The following is a 13,181-nucleotide window of genomic DNA, read 5'->3' on the forward strand; positions in this document are numbered from 1 at the left end:
TATTCCGCCATAAATGTGTGAAAACATAAATACATGCACATGAAAATAAATCATGTGTCAGGGCAGGAATCTCTCTCCCTCTCTCATCACACGAGGACCTCACGTGTGTAAAGGCAACATGATCCGATTCTCGTGAGCAGTCTCTGTCACGACGACGATATTCCAGTTCTGCGTAAACAATATTAAACTTTGATGAAACAAGACCGCTTATTGTTTCCTGCAGGAGAATAATACGTGGCACAGTGGCACCTAATTGAGTACACAGAGCTCATCATTAATCATCAGACAATTACCGAATTGCATTGATCTCAGTTCCCCTCGACGCTTCTGCCCGAAGTCATCAATTTATGCGAGGATAAGGCAATCTTACTGATCCATAACCTGATTTGATTTATTTGTTTGATATACTAGTCATTGATAGACAGCAAAGTCACAACTGTATACGTTTGCATGTGAAGACATCAAAACGAATAATCAGCTGTGGACCTATACAAATATTAAATATTGTTTATGAATCATGATATTGATTGTACGGTACTATTTACAGCTGCATAGAGTTTTTAATAAAAACGCTAGATCACACAACAGCATTTTACTTGAAAGACCAGGAGATAATCCATTGGCTCTTTCTCTGACGATAGAATTCTTCGGTCTATCTTTGCCATGTTTAATCATGGTTTGAATCATATTAATATTAATTATATTAATCATATGTAATCATGGTTTAAATCTCAGCTTCAGACAGCTCTGTGGAAACCCAAGACAGCTCTGTGGAAACCCAAGACATTTTTTCATTTTCAGGACATTCACAGTGTGTCCACTGTGTGACCACCTGTACATCTCATTTCACTTCCCCCACCTGTCCACCAGATGCCCTCTCACACTTCCCTGCCACTTGCCAGTCGACTGAGTCGACTGAGGTTTCCCTTCCCACTCCGGCCTGGCAACTGTCACTGAGTTTAAAGACCTCCCGCGTGCCTCTGTTGCATTAGTTTGCCTCTTTGCCCCTACCCTCACATGGCTCCGCGTTCGTCCTTGATCCCGCCTCTCTCCGCCAGTGTCTGCGTGGGGGTTGGAGAAATATTCCAACCAAAACAAATGAGATAACAGATACCATAAAAGCTACACAAAGCTGAGGGGGACTGCGGAGCTGGGTGATAATAATCTGTGCGTTTGCTGCTAGGTTACGCATACACATACAATTAATTACAGAGGAAAAAGAAATACAAAATATGAACATATTTGAGACTTTTCTATTCCAATACCAGATGCCAAGGAAGGAAAAATGAGAATTATGAGTTTCTCAATGCTCTGAAGGAGCGATACTTGGGTCTGTGAGTAACATATTTGATATTCCGATACTCGTTCGACAATCTTTAGGCACGCGTCAATGTTATGTGAGGAAATGGAAACATTTGATAAACTGTAGCGAGAGTGTACACCCATACACAAACACGTATGCCTCGCTGATGACATTTTTGGGGGGATATTTACCAGCTTCACGTGTCTATAATGTTATTCATAAGACCAAGGCAGCTCCTGTGAGATCAGTCTCATACTGGAGGGACCGGGAGAATAGAAGGTGGGGGCTGAAATTGACGCAGACTGCGGGGCTGAATAGATGGTCCTTGACTTGCCTGCAGCAGATTTGTTTTTGAATGCAGGTAATGACAAAGACGTGTCTATCCGTCAGCGGAGAAGTGATGTGGGTTTACAAGAAATAAGCAAAGTCCTCATCTTTGAGCCGCGGTGCTGTTGGTGTAATCATTTTGAATTTATTCCTTTTAAGTCACCGAAGCGTCTGGGTTTCAAGGCAAAAAAAGACGTTGTTAAAGGTTGGTTTTAATCTTTGACATGAACCAAAGGTTCACGGTTGATATTTTAACTGTTGAGGTCTTCCTGTACGCCTGAAGTCATTAGAAGTTTCCTTTCAAGACTGAAGCAAATTGATTGTGACAGATTTTCATTCCATTCGTTTCAGGAGTGAATATGATTCACGTCTATCATGATTACCCTGCTGTTTCGAAGACCCCCCTGCGTAAATTAGAGATTGGTCAAGGATATTGAATTGGATAACATGCTGATACATTTAATAATTTCTATGTCCATCATCAGATGGACCTCAGCTCCACTACTGCTCTGCTCTTGTTATTTTCAGCTAGTTTTTGCTACAATGATGTTCATACACTGTAAAAAAAAAAAACAGAACTTGAATATCACTATATATTTTTTAATGGCTTCTTAATCTTAGCAAAGCTTTGCTTCAACTACCTTCATTAAGTTTAATTCGTAAAGTTGCTCTCAATACTTAATTTATGGAGGCAAAACACAAAATTGTCAAAAACAGGGTCTACTGATCATTTCTGCAGGGCTTTTCATGAAGAAGGGGGTTTGTGTCCACATGCTGAAGCACCTCTCATCTCTCTTCAAGGTAAACGTGACATCCTTAATGTGTTTTGGTGGAATATATTCATAATAATATGATCAGAACAAAACATAATGAGTTTGAGTATAGGAGATTGAGTTGGCCTCAAAATTAAAAAAACTAAATCTACTGCAATGTCACCTTGAAATTTTAAATTTCCCTAACCTTTTCATTTTTGCAGTGTAAGGCTCACTGTTTCAAAAAAAAAAAAAATAGTTAAAAGTTTAAAAGAAAAAGGGTTTTCCTTCAATGCAACTTAATATTGTACAACCCCTGCTACAAGAAATCATGAAAATAGTGTACACATTTGGTTGTGAATTGAATTCAGTTGGAACATTGGAGCATACTACAACACAGTTCTGCAAGAATAATTTCAGTGCTTATAGCACGACTATCATTATTTCGATTTGTTCATTTATTTTGAGAGCTGCGCTCGCTTGTCTTTGCAAAGCTTTTAAATTAATGGAGATATACCAGGAATCGGCTGAACAATGGACGGAGTTGCTGAGTCCATCAAGGTCGCTGTGTGTAGCTCAATAAATCCTTCTCAGCAAAATGAACAAAACATAATTGAACTCCAGGCAGACAATGACACAGTGCTGCTAAAGCACAATTAAAGTAAAGTTTTCTGCTAATTCGGTGTTTAATAGGAGGAGCGTAAATTACCACTGTTCAACCAAATCCTGAGCACACATCATCCCGCCTGCAGCTGGAGACGAGGAGCCAGAGCCAGAGCCCGTTCATGGTCATGGAGGTTAAAATGACTGTCCTGTCTAGAAATGGACTTATAGGACGAGGATGACCTTCGAGACTGTCTGACCTAGACAGCTAAATAGATTTTCATCTTGATCCACAGATTGCCAAACCAGACGTACAGTAGATACCATATCATAATGTATTCTCTCAGGTTCCTGCCAACCTCAAACCCGCATTATACTCAACTTCATACAAGCAATTATCAGAGTTAATTATTTCAGAACCTAAACACTACACTAGCAGTTAGATAAAACTGATGTGGTCTAACACAGCAGCCTGTTATAATATGACAGTTATAATATTCCCTTTCTGTTAAAACTGTTTTGATTGAAGGTATTGATTCCATTTCATGATAACAGTTTGTCGTACTGATGGACAGAAGTTTCTCTCATTCCTTCCACCCCATTTAAATCAATGACTGTGGGGGAAATAACAGTAATACCGCTCTGTATAACATAGCACAGCAAACTATACATCCTCCAAAAATAACTAGTATTAGTATTATTAGTATTCAGTGGGAGCAGCGCGGCCGATCCCACACAGCCTTTTGGGGGAAGCCTTACCGAGGATCTTCGACTACCTGATGGCAACAGCCAGAGGAAGCCGTTTTGGGGGTTCATCCGACGGCTTGAATCTATAACACTCAAGCGTTGCCATTGTCTATCAGATTCCTCGCCTGGGGAATGGTGCGACACCGATTCGTGAATTCAGAGGGCAGAATGTGAAGGGGTTGTCATGGCGTGGAGGTTGGTGGCAGGGATGGATCCTCAGGAGCGTTAAGGCTCCAGTCTTTGTGGGAATGGACAAAGAATGACAAGATGAGGGGAAAGACACAAGGAGTGAAAAACTGAGCATGGTAGTCTGATGATCGTGAGACATGGAGGTCTTGTTCCGCTAATGCTTTTGAATAGGAAATCCTTTGGTGCCTTGATGATTACATTGGCAAAATGCCGGCTGTAATTAACAACTTGGCAGAAGTTCAATTGTGTGTGGTGACCTGGCCTGATTTCTTTTGATTGAGAGAGGGTGGTCCCGGGGAGAGGCATGATTGGTGCATGTCGTATTCTTGTAGTTTGAATGGAGCCAGTGAGGTCTGAAGGGAGAAATGTGAAGTGGAGTGGAAGCGGCGGTTCGTTTTCACTCTCCGTGCCGGCCAACAGGTGTGTGGAAATGGGAAGTTGAAGGTCAGAGAGAAGCGATCAGCCCCTTTTTCAAAGGAAATCATTTGTGTGAGACAAATGTGAATGAAATAAGCTCGAGAAGGGGGGGAATCCGTCCCAGACCCATGACTTGAAGCTCACAACGGAAGGAAATGTTGAGAGGAGAAAGGAAAATTGAAGGCAAATGGAAGGTCTTGAAGCGACTCAGTCCTACCAGGTAGTGAAGTGACGTGTGTGACGGGCGAGGCAGAAACTCAGGTGGATTTAAGATGCAGGGTAATTACACATTGTCAATGGACACTGATTTTACTGGGGCGGCAAGATGTATAAGACCTGTCTCATTCTACTTTGGCATGTTTTTATTTTCTCTTTACTATGATTCCATTTCCATGTAATCTTGTCATGTGTGTCTTCCCGATGCTTTTAATGTTTTATGTATAGCACTTGGAATTGCCTTGTTGTTGAAATGTGCTTTACAAATAAACTTACTTTGCCTAGTAATATTATTTAAATAGAAACTGGAAGGCAACCTTCTTACAGGCCCCTTTCTTTCCCAATTTCAATGTACAGTAGCTCCAATAATGTGGACACCCTCCTGTATTCAGTGAAGGCTTCTCAGGATGATTCTCGTTGTGGCTGACTGGTGCCTTTGTAAATCCTTCGCCACTAGCTGTGTAGATGAAATATGTTACAACATACTGCCCCTCGACTTTTCAAGGTCTGCACTGATTCTAGCGGAGTAGACCCAGGCTCTTGGCTCACATTCAGAAAGGAGAATAGGGGCAAAAGAATTTGCCACGTTCGGTTGTAAAATGGGTAAAATTAAAAAGTAATTTTATGTCCTGAGCATGGATTATTTTAAAAATTAAGATTGTCGAATTTTGTGGATGACGTGGAATTAATCGGAATGAAAGTTTTCAACTCCAATAATGTTAAAGCCCTCCCTCTTTGTAAATAAATTACGAAGCTCTCTTAGAGACAACCAGTGACGCGCAGGCCTGTCACGATAACTTGTTTTTGTCGGACGATATATTGTCCCAGAAATTATTGCGATAAACAATATTTTTGTCATTTTTGCTGAATCATGTGAGCTTGCAGAACAGGCCTGTGGGTCATTGCGACCTCTTCACTCCTCTCCTAAATGATTTGGAGAAATAATATCTAAAGTTTAAATAATGCAAGTCTTTGAGCAGATGGTAACACCGGAGTTAGTGAGCTGCTCCTCCGAAACAGAGCAAGTGAGAGGACAGAAGCAGCTTGACCGGCTGGAATGTTGTTGACATACATTCACATGTCAACAAGTGCGCATGTAAACACAATCTTTTTTTATTGAGAGGTCAATAAAAAAAATATTATGTTCATGTTCATGTATTGTACGATAAGTCGATTATTGTGACAGGCCCAGTGAGATGTACTCCGACCTCTGGGTTATTTGGGAGAGCTGTGAGTTGAGAGAAAGATGGGATGGTGCCACAGACAGTAGACTTGTCGGTCCAGTTCATAGGACCAAATGGAAAGACATTTGTTTCCGACTGAAACTTCGTTAATAAACCCAAATCAGTTAAAGAAGATAACATGTAACCTAACAAAAGAGAAATTACACACAAATCTGGGAACTTTACCACGTTCTACCAGGCAAATAATGGCAGTGCTGTGAAGTCTCTGACCGCAGTGGGTGGTGGGGGGACCGACACGATGTGGAGCCCCGGGAAGTCTTGTCAAGCGCTGCAACGCAATTATCGCTCATCCATCTTTAATATCTCATTCAGCCTCTCCATCTCCACTGACAGGGTGGTACTCACCTCGCAATTATTATCACAGCTGGCGTCCAACTTGCTGGAAACCGATCTTCTGCAAACCGATCTTCTGCCCTCCACGCACGACTGGTGTCGTTCAAAAAAGAAGAGGAAGGAGACAACAGATGTAGTTTGATCGCTAATTGTTCTCCATGTGGAAAGGGTGGTTTAAATACTAAGGTGCATCATTAGTGAGCAAGTGTCAACCCACCGTTTTGAAGTCCCGAGTTTAGCATTTTGGCCGGCACCGTCTTTGCTCTTTGAAACCAGAAGTAACCCTATTTGAAGGATGGGCCCGATTTAGAGCTCGTCCACTGCAAGTTCACCTACAGGTCATTTTGTTCACTCAAACATTAAAGTGCAAGAAACTAGACAAACAAGGGAGCACGCTTCACCATCGGGGCGCCACGGTGACAAGGTTTGGCTGCTCTGCTAGACGTAGATCATGCATCCAGGGGGCAGTGGAAATACCAAGGTGGAGACCACAGAATCTGTGAGTGCTCAGCTTGGGCTGCTTGTCTTTTTCTACTACTACTCAGAAAAGAAATGTGAATAAGTCTTGAGTGATCCTCTTTGTGGACACAAACATCTATATTTTCTGATGGAGTAAACACTTTTTTCACTTTTTCTTTTTCCTAGCTGGAGAGTGAAAGCGGACACGCTCGATTACTTCTGGCAAACAAGGAAATGCATTCAAAATGCACATGATAAATGACATGCACATCTTGTGTTGCAGTGGTGCTAAATGACAATCAACAAGTGATGTTATACGCTGATTTATAAATCAAATGATGTCACGGGGACATATTGGTTGGGTACATCTAGATCAAGGAGCATTAATCAGACTCAACATACAATCATTAGGAGGCACTTACACTAGTGCGGCAGGAACAAGGACATGAACCCTGGCCTCCCTCCTACCAGCACACTCACACACTCTCATAGTGTTGCTTGCAACGTAAGATCAATCTAGCCGGAGTACCCCACCTTTGTGGTGTCACTGTTTGTTCTATGGGTTTTTTTTTTGTCTGTGTGGGGGGGTGTTGACACCCTTTGTCGTTGTTTGGCATTGATCGGTATTTACTATCTCATCGTATTCTCAGAGATATTTCACAGGGATCTGTTTGCCTCCAATGTTGTTTCAAAGCCATTGTGGTTCTTACTAAGCACAGCAAAGATTGAACTTTTAAGCCTTCGAACCCCGGATGTAAGACTGGTTAGTCGCCCCCTGTGGGAATAGGACAAGTGTACAACAGTCGGGCGCTTCAATTTGGACGCCGTCGAAACAACTTCCATTAAATTAAAAGTGCCGCTGGATAATAGCCTGAAGGCATGAGTGCCCAAGTCTCTTAGGGTTAGAATTAAAAGGTGCATATAAAGACAAAGGGCTTTGGTTAAACAGCACTCTAAATGAACTGCATTGTACAGTAACTTCGCATGGCTAAAAATGGACTGATGCATAAAGCTAATTGGCTTTCGCATTAAACACTTATCTTTCCTGTGCAAAGACGCCAGGGTGGGTTGGAGTTGTTGCGTGCACTTGTCACATGGTCATTTGTCACTACATGCTGTTTCTGTGTCTCCTGGGAGCAAAAAAGTAGCTCTTATCTATTAAGAATATGTTGAGGTATTGATGAGAGCCCACCCCCACCGGACCTCACACAGTGACCTTAACATCAGGGGAGCGGCATTAGTCACTCAGGCTGCACTTAAGTATTACCCATTTAATTAAAGCTATCAAAAATGGGTTGCTCTTTAAACTGGGCAACCAGTAGGCATTAGTCAAAGACTGATAACAATGGGCACATGAAAAAAGATGAAATGATTAAAAGAATATTAGTGCTGATATCGCAGTCCTCTGAAATGCAATAACTGTGTTGCTAGTCACAGGAAAAACAATTTTCTTTTTAATTTTCATCTGTTAGAGCCAATTTAAAGGACACATCACCCAAAGCAAATGAATTACTCGTGCCGTGAAGTGAAAAAGCAATTTATCGATAGTCAGAATGATCTGTACAGATGGTGTTAAATGGGTAGCCTTTCAGTCATTGAAGATTGGAGCCTGACTGTGATAATAGGTATTCTGAATACAATGCTGATAGTATACATATTTTCGTTTTTTTGAACAATCAGGACACACTGTACCTCAGTGTGTCCTGAAGTTATGCATAATGTGAAATAAACATTACTCTGGTCATGTCAATATGCCTTAATGTTCCACGAAATAAACATAATAATGCAAAATAAACAGAAAAAGGTGTTTATTCTGATTATCTACTGCAACAATGCAAACAAACAAAACCAGCAGAGTCCTTTAAACTTAACTTGGCTTGGTACCACGCAGGGGATTTTACAGTGCTGAGATCATTTACAGAGGCAGGGCACTACTCTTTTTTCTTGGCCAGTTGTTTGGACCAGCTCAGTGTCATTCCAGAGGGATTTATTCCTATAAATAAAAGATCCCCACGAATCAAACAATGAATCACCATCAGTGTTGCACAATGAGACACTCCTTCCTGATATCTCCATCCCAGGACACCAGACAGAGCTCCGTTTAGTCACCATCACCAACACTGTCAATGGGACCTGTTTCACCAAATATTCATGCAGCATGTTCTTCTCACTCATTTTGTTCACTAATCAAAGCAGACACTGCCCATGATCATGTTTGTCAAATAAACAGCCAACAGTCACTGAGGGCCTCAGTGCACTTCAAATCAAGTGCTGGTTGGATCATCTAACATTGTCTGCAGAATGTCAAATAAGAAAATGACTTCACCCCGGTTTTAAATGTGGCAGAAAAGCGAAAGAAGATGTAATGAGGGGTTTGCTGTGTTGAACGGGGACTGAGGGTAGAGTAGCATCATGCATTCAGACTTTATTGTGTGCTCTGATTGACATTAGCTTGCTGAGAAATGGTCAAATGTGAGTGCCATAGAGCAGTTTCTAGAATCGGTTTATAATTATTATACGTGTCTTGGTGGTTTATTCTTTAATTGCTGATAACCTTCCCTTATTTTAGGCATTACTGTATAATAGCTTCTCCTATGGTGAATTCTAGCCCTCATGTTTGACTTGGTAATGTATTAACTGCAGTATTCACCCCAAACCTCCTTTATTATGGCCTGCATTTAGGCCTCCTGACAAAAGTCCTTACTTTATGTATTGTAAATAAACCCATATTTTGGTGCAGCACTCTCTGGCTCCAATGTATTCTGGGTCTTGTGTATTGAGCATCATTGCGTCACACATGATTGGCTGAGCTACAAATCCATTATTATAGATTTCTTATCGATAACATCTCTCCAGTTAACAGTTATCTTGAAGAACAAGCATATTGAACTTATAGTTATCATTGACACTGTCTTCTAAATTTCTATATATCTTTCCGGCGACACCAAATGCATTATGCATGGAATGTAATTTAAAAATCTGATGAAATCTTTTTGATTAAAATAATAACCATATGTTGTAACTTGATTGCCTCAAAGATCACCTAAATCCCTAACCATCAGCATTAATACAAAGAATAATATATCAAATTATTGTTACAGCTAAATGTATGGTACACGTACATTATTTCTGCTTCCTGCACAACAGATTTTTCCTTCTGGCAATGTTGTTGAAAACTGGAACGAAAAAGCCCTCGCACTTCTATTGTTTGAGACAGGCACCAAGGTCCAATATTAATTCTGGTTCAGTCAGATTATCTGAAGGACATCAAGGCTTCAATTGTTTTCAGTATTGCAATAGAAAAGGAAAAAAAATCTGTATGTGACAGGATAAGACAATTTGCAACTCATTGAAGAGTGGTAAAACTTGATGAAACAATGTTTTTTTCCCCCCAGATATCCTACTGTAAGTTTTACCTCAGTTTACTTTCCAGCACACACTAATGAAAAGATGTTCATAGTCGGTGAAGTTGTCAGCAGTTGTCCGCATCTGTACGTTGTTAAAAATCAGGTCACACAAACACACTCCCTTGACTCTCCTTATAGTGAGTAAATGACGGTAGGTTGATTTCGGGAGACAGATTGAGATGGATAGTCACCCAAAGAGGGACACGTAGAGTGAAAGGGAGAGGCAGGGTAAGAGTTGGGGACAAGAGTGGGACAACACACTTAAAATTAAATTCACAGCCGACCCACACACTTCTTTTGTCTGCAGCTGACGTTTCTTTTGTTGTTGTGGATCTGTATGGAAGTTCCATATAATATCGGACAACTGTTTCTGAATACCTCACAAGTACAATCAATAATCTGTGGCCAAGGTCTCAATGTGTTGAGGTATTTTACTCAGAGGAAAACTATTGAAACTATATAATTTAATAAAAGAGTTATGGCTTTTATGCAAGAGGACAGAGAGAGAGGATATTTTCTCTCAGACTCTTTCAGAGTCAGACAGCATTCCTCCTCCAGTATTACGCAGGAGGGGAGGAAATGAGATGGGCTCCATTATGTTTATTGTTGCTCTCGCTAGTGGGCACAGACTTGTGCTACATGTCTGGTAATATTATTATTTCGTGAGTTTGAGTGGAGCAGGAGTTGAGGTTTTGTGCTGGGGCAACATTGTAATATCCTCGGTGCCCCCGACTTTTACGTCCATACAACTAATAAGGTATAGGTCGCAATGCAGTTGATTATTTATTTATCTTTTGGGCAGTTTTCTGAATACAAGTGTACAGAATAAAGGACGCAGAGCAAATTGGGAGTATGAGACCACCTCCAAGGCCTCAGTGGAATTTTATATATATATACATTTATCAACCAAGGCCCAACAGTCCCCCTTTGCAACCACATTAGAATATGCTAGATGCAGATTTTCGTTTTTGATCTGCACCAAATTGCACACACTCAGACATTAGTCCTCGAAATATGACAGATTTTTTCCCCCATAAAGATCAATGCATTATTCCCTGGGAAATTGGTGAAAATTTAAAAATGCCGTATCTGGCAATATCAAAGGAAGTGATAAAAAAAAAAAAAATCGGGATCTGCCCCTTTGTCTGGATCAGTGCCAAACTTTAATGGGTTCTGTCTTGGCCCACATCCCATCCTTCCAGCGAGTTTTATGGAAAGTAGTCTGTATAGTTCAGTGGAAAGTATGTCGTTTTTTGGCGTCATCCTGCTGACAAACTAACAATAAAAAAAAATGATGAAAAAAGGTAGATACATATAAAATGGCTGTGGGCAAAATATGGACGTTGCAAAACATTATGCGTCATTGCACAATCCAACTGGTTGTGTACAGTACATTCTGTATGTAAGAGAAGTGTGGGGTGTGCGTTCAACCAAGCCCAGGTTTCAACAGATCTTTCTCGGGAGTTATTCTGATGCACGGGTGGAATCACAGAGAGCACCTCTTTGAGTTTAAATGAAGGAGGTCTCCCTGACTTCCATTGCAGAATATTTAGCCTCCGGACCAGACGCATAAAAGATGCTGTAGCATTTTCCTGGCGAACAGTATAAGTCATTCCTCTGACAGAGACGATCCATCTACTGTTTGCTTAGAAAAATCCTCAACTAGAAGCTGCCTTGTCAATTGCACAACCTAGAACCAGCCCTTTCTCAAACCCCGGGTGTGTTTACAGTGTTTGTGTGAGTCACACGGTGTGACGTCAGACAAACACTGTAAACTCACCAGTCCCCTCCCCACTACAGTGCTGTTAAACTCCAGTCTATGGGCTACAGTATGACAGACATCCTAACAATCTTAACCGTGCCAGCTCTCTTCTAGCAGCTACGTCAAGAGTCCCACACAAGTGTCTTTGATTCGGTTACATCCCCACACGACGTCTGGCAAACAAGTTGAACTGATGGAGGCAGCCCTCGAGAGACAGAGGGAAAAGTACACACAGCTCTGTGCTCGCAGAGCAGGGTGGAGGGCATTCACCGATCCAGTGAAAGTGGGTTGCAGAGGATAAACCGGAGCATCCACCCCGTGGTTTACTGAAGTCTCTCGGGATCACACGCTCCGAGCTGAGCAGGGCGCTGGAAGACCTCTGGCTCTGGAGGAAAGGTCAGGGTCTGGGGAAAGCAACAGAGCCCAGGGCCGCCTGCAGGGGGCATGAAGGGAGAGCTACACCACCTTGGGATGTTCCGAGATTAAAGGAGGGAAGCATGGGTGCAGCTCCCGACTGACCCTGCTGACGGCCCAATGGCACCATCACTCGTGCAGGCAGCTATGCCCACATCAGGTCGTCCTATCTGTGCTCACATCCAGTGCCGTTATCCGGAGGCGCAGCCATCATTTCAGAACACGAGATGGGGACAGACTGTTCAGGAGTGAGGCGATTTTTATTTAATCATTTAAGATCCTGTCTTGTTCGATCGTGCATCTGCACAGCAGCCAAGGAACCAAAAACACCAACACTGTTGACTACATCCTGTGTTGTACAGAAATGAAGAAAACGTTCTCTAGAATAGATTTGAGAAGTTGAACAAACACTGATCTTCATCATTAGTCAACGCACACACAAGTGGCGAGCACAATTGTGTGGCCGCACAGTGCATGCCTGACCACCGCCTGCTAATGGAGAAGTGAGAACGACAAGGGTGCCAGCAGCATGTCGATGTTATCTGAATTAATAATGTCATTGATGGATCGCCATTTGTTAAGAAAAAAAGGAAAGTCACACATTCACACATGGCTTGCTGGGATACGCAGCAGGATGGGCAAGGAGGGATCAGGGGCTAATAGTCCTAGAAGTCATCCAGGCACGCTGTGTGCTGTCAGGTTGACTTGTGATGGATGAGGGAGCGTATTGCAGCATCTAACAGGCAACCAAGAGCGTTCAGGATCCCGGTGTCACCATGCGGGCTGCTCACTGCGGCCGAGACAAATGACTCTTAATATGCATTGGAGATTTGCCCTAATTCACTTGACATTTTAGAGACGTCTCGTTAATTCCACCACGTATCCTATGAATTACATTCATATGCAACAGTCGTGCGATACCAGTTTACGCTCGGAGGGGAAAGATTTGAGTCCCTGGCAATGCAGTAGGGTCATTTTCACGTGGTGAAGCTATAAAAGTAATCATAA

This window comes from Scophthalmus maximus, chromosome 3 (assembly GCF_022379125.1).
Source record: "Scophthalmus maximus strain ysfricsl-2021 chromosome 3, ASM2237912v1, whole genome shotgun sequence".
NCBI lineage: Eukaryota > Metazoa > Chordata > Actinopteri > Pleuronectiformes > Scophthalmidae > Scophthalmus > Scophthalmus maximus.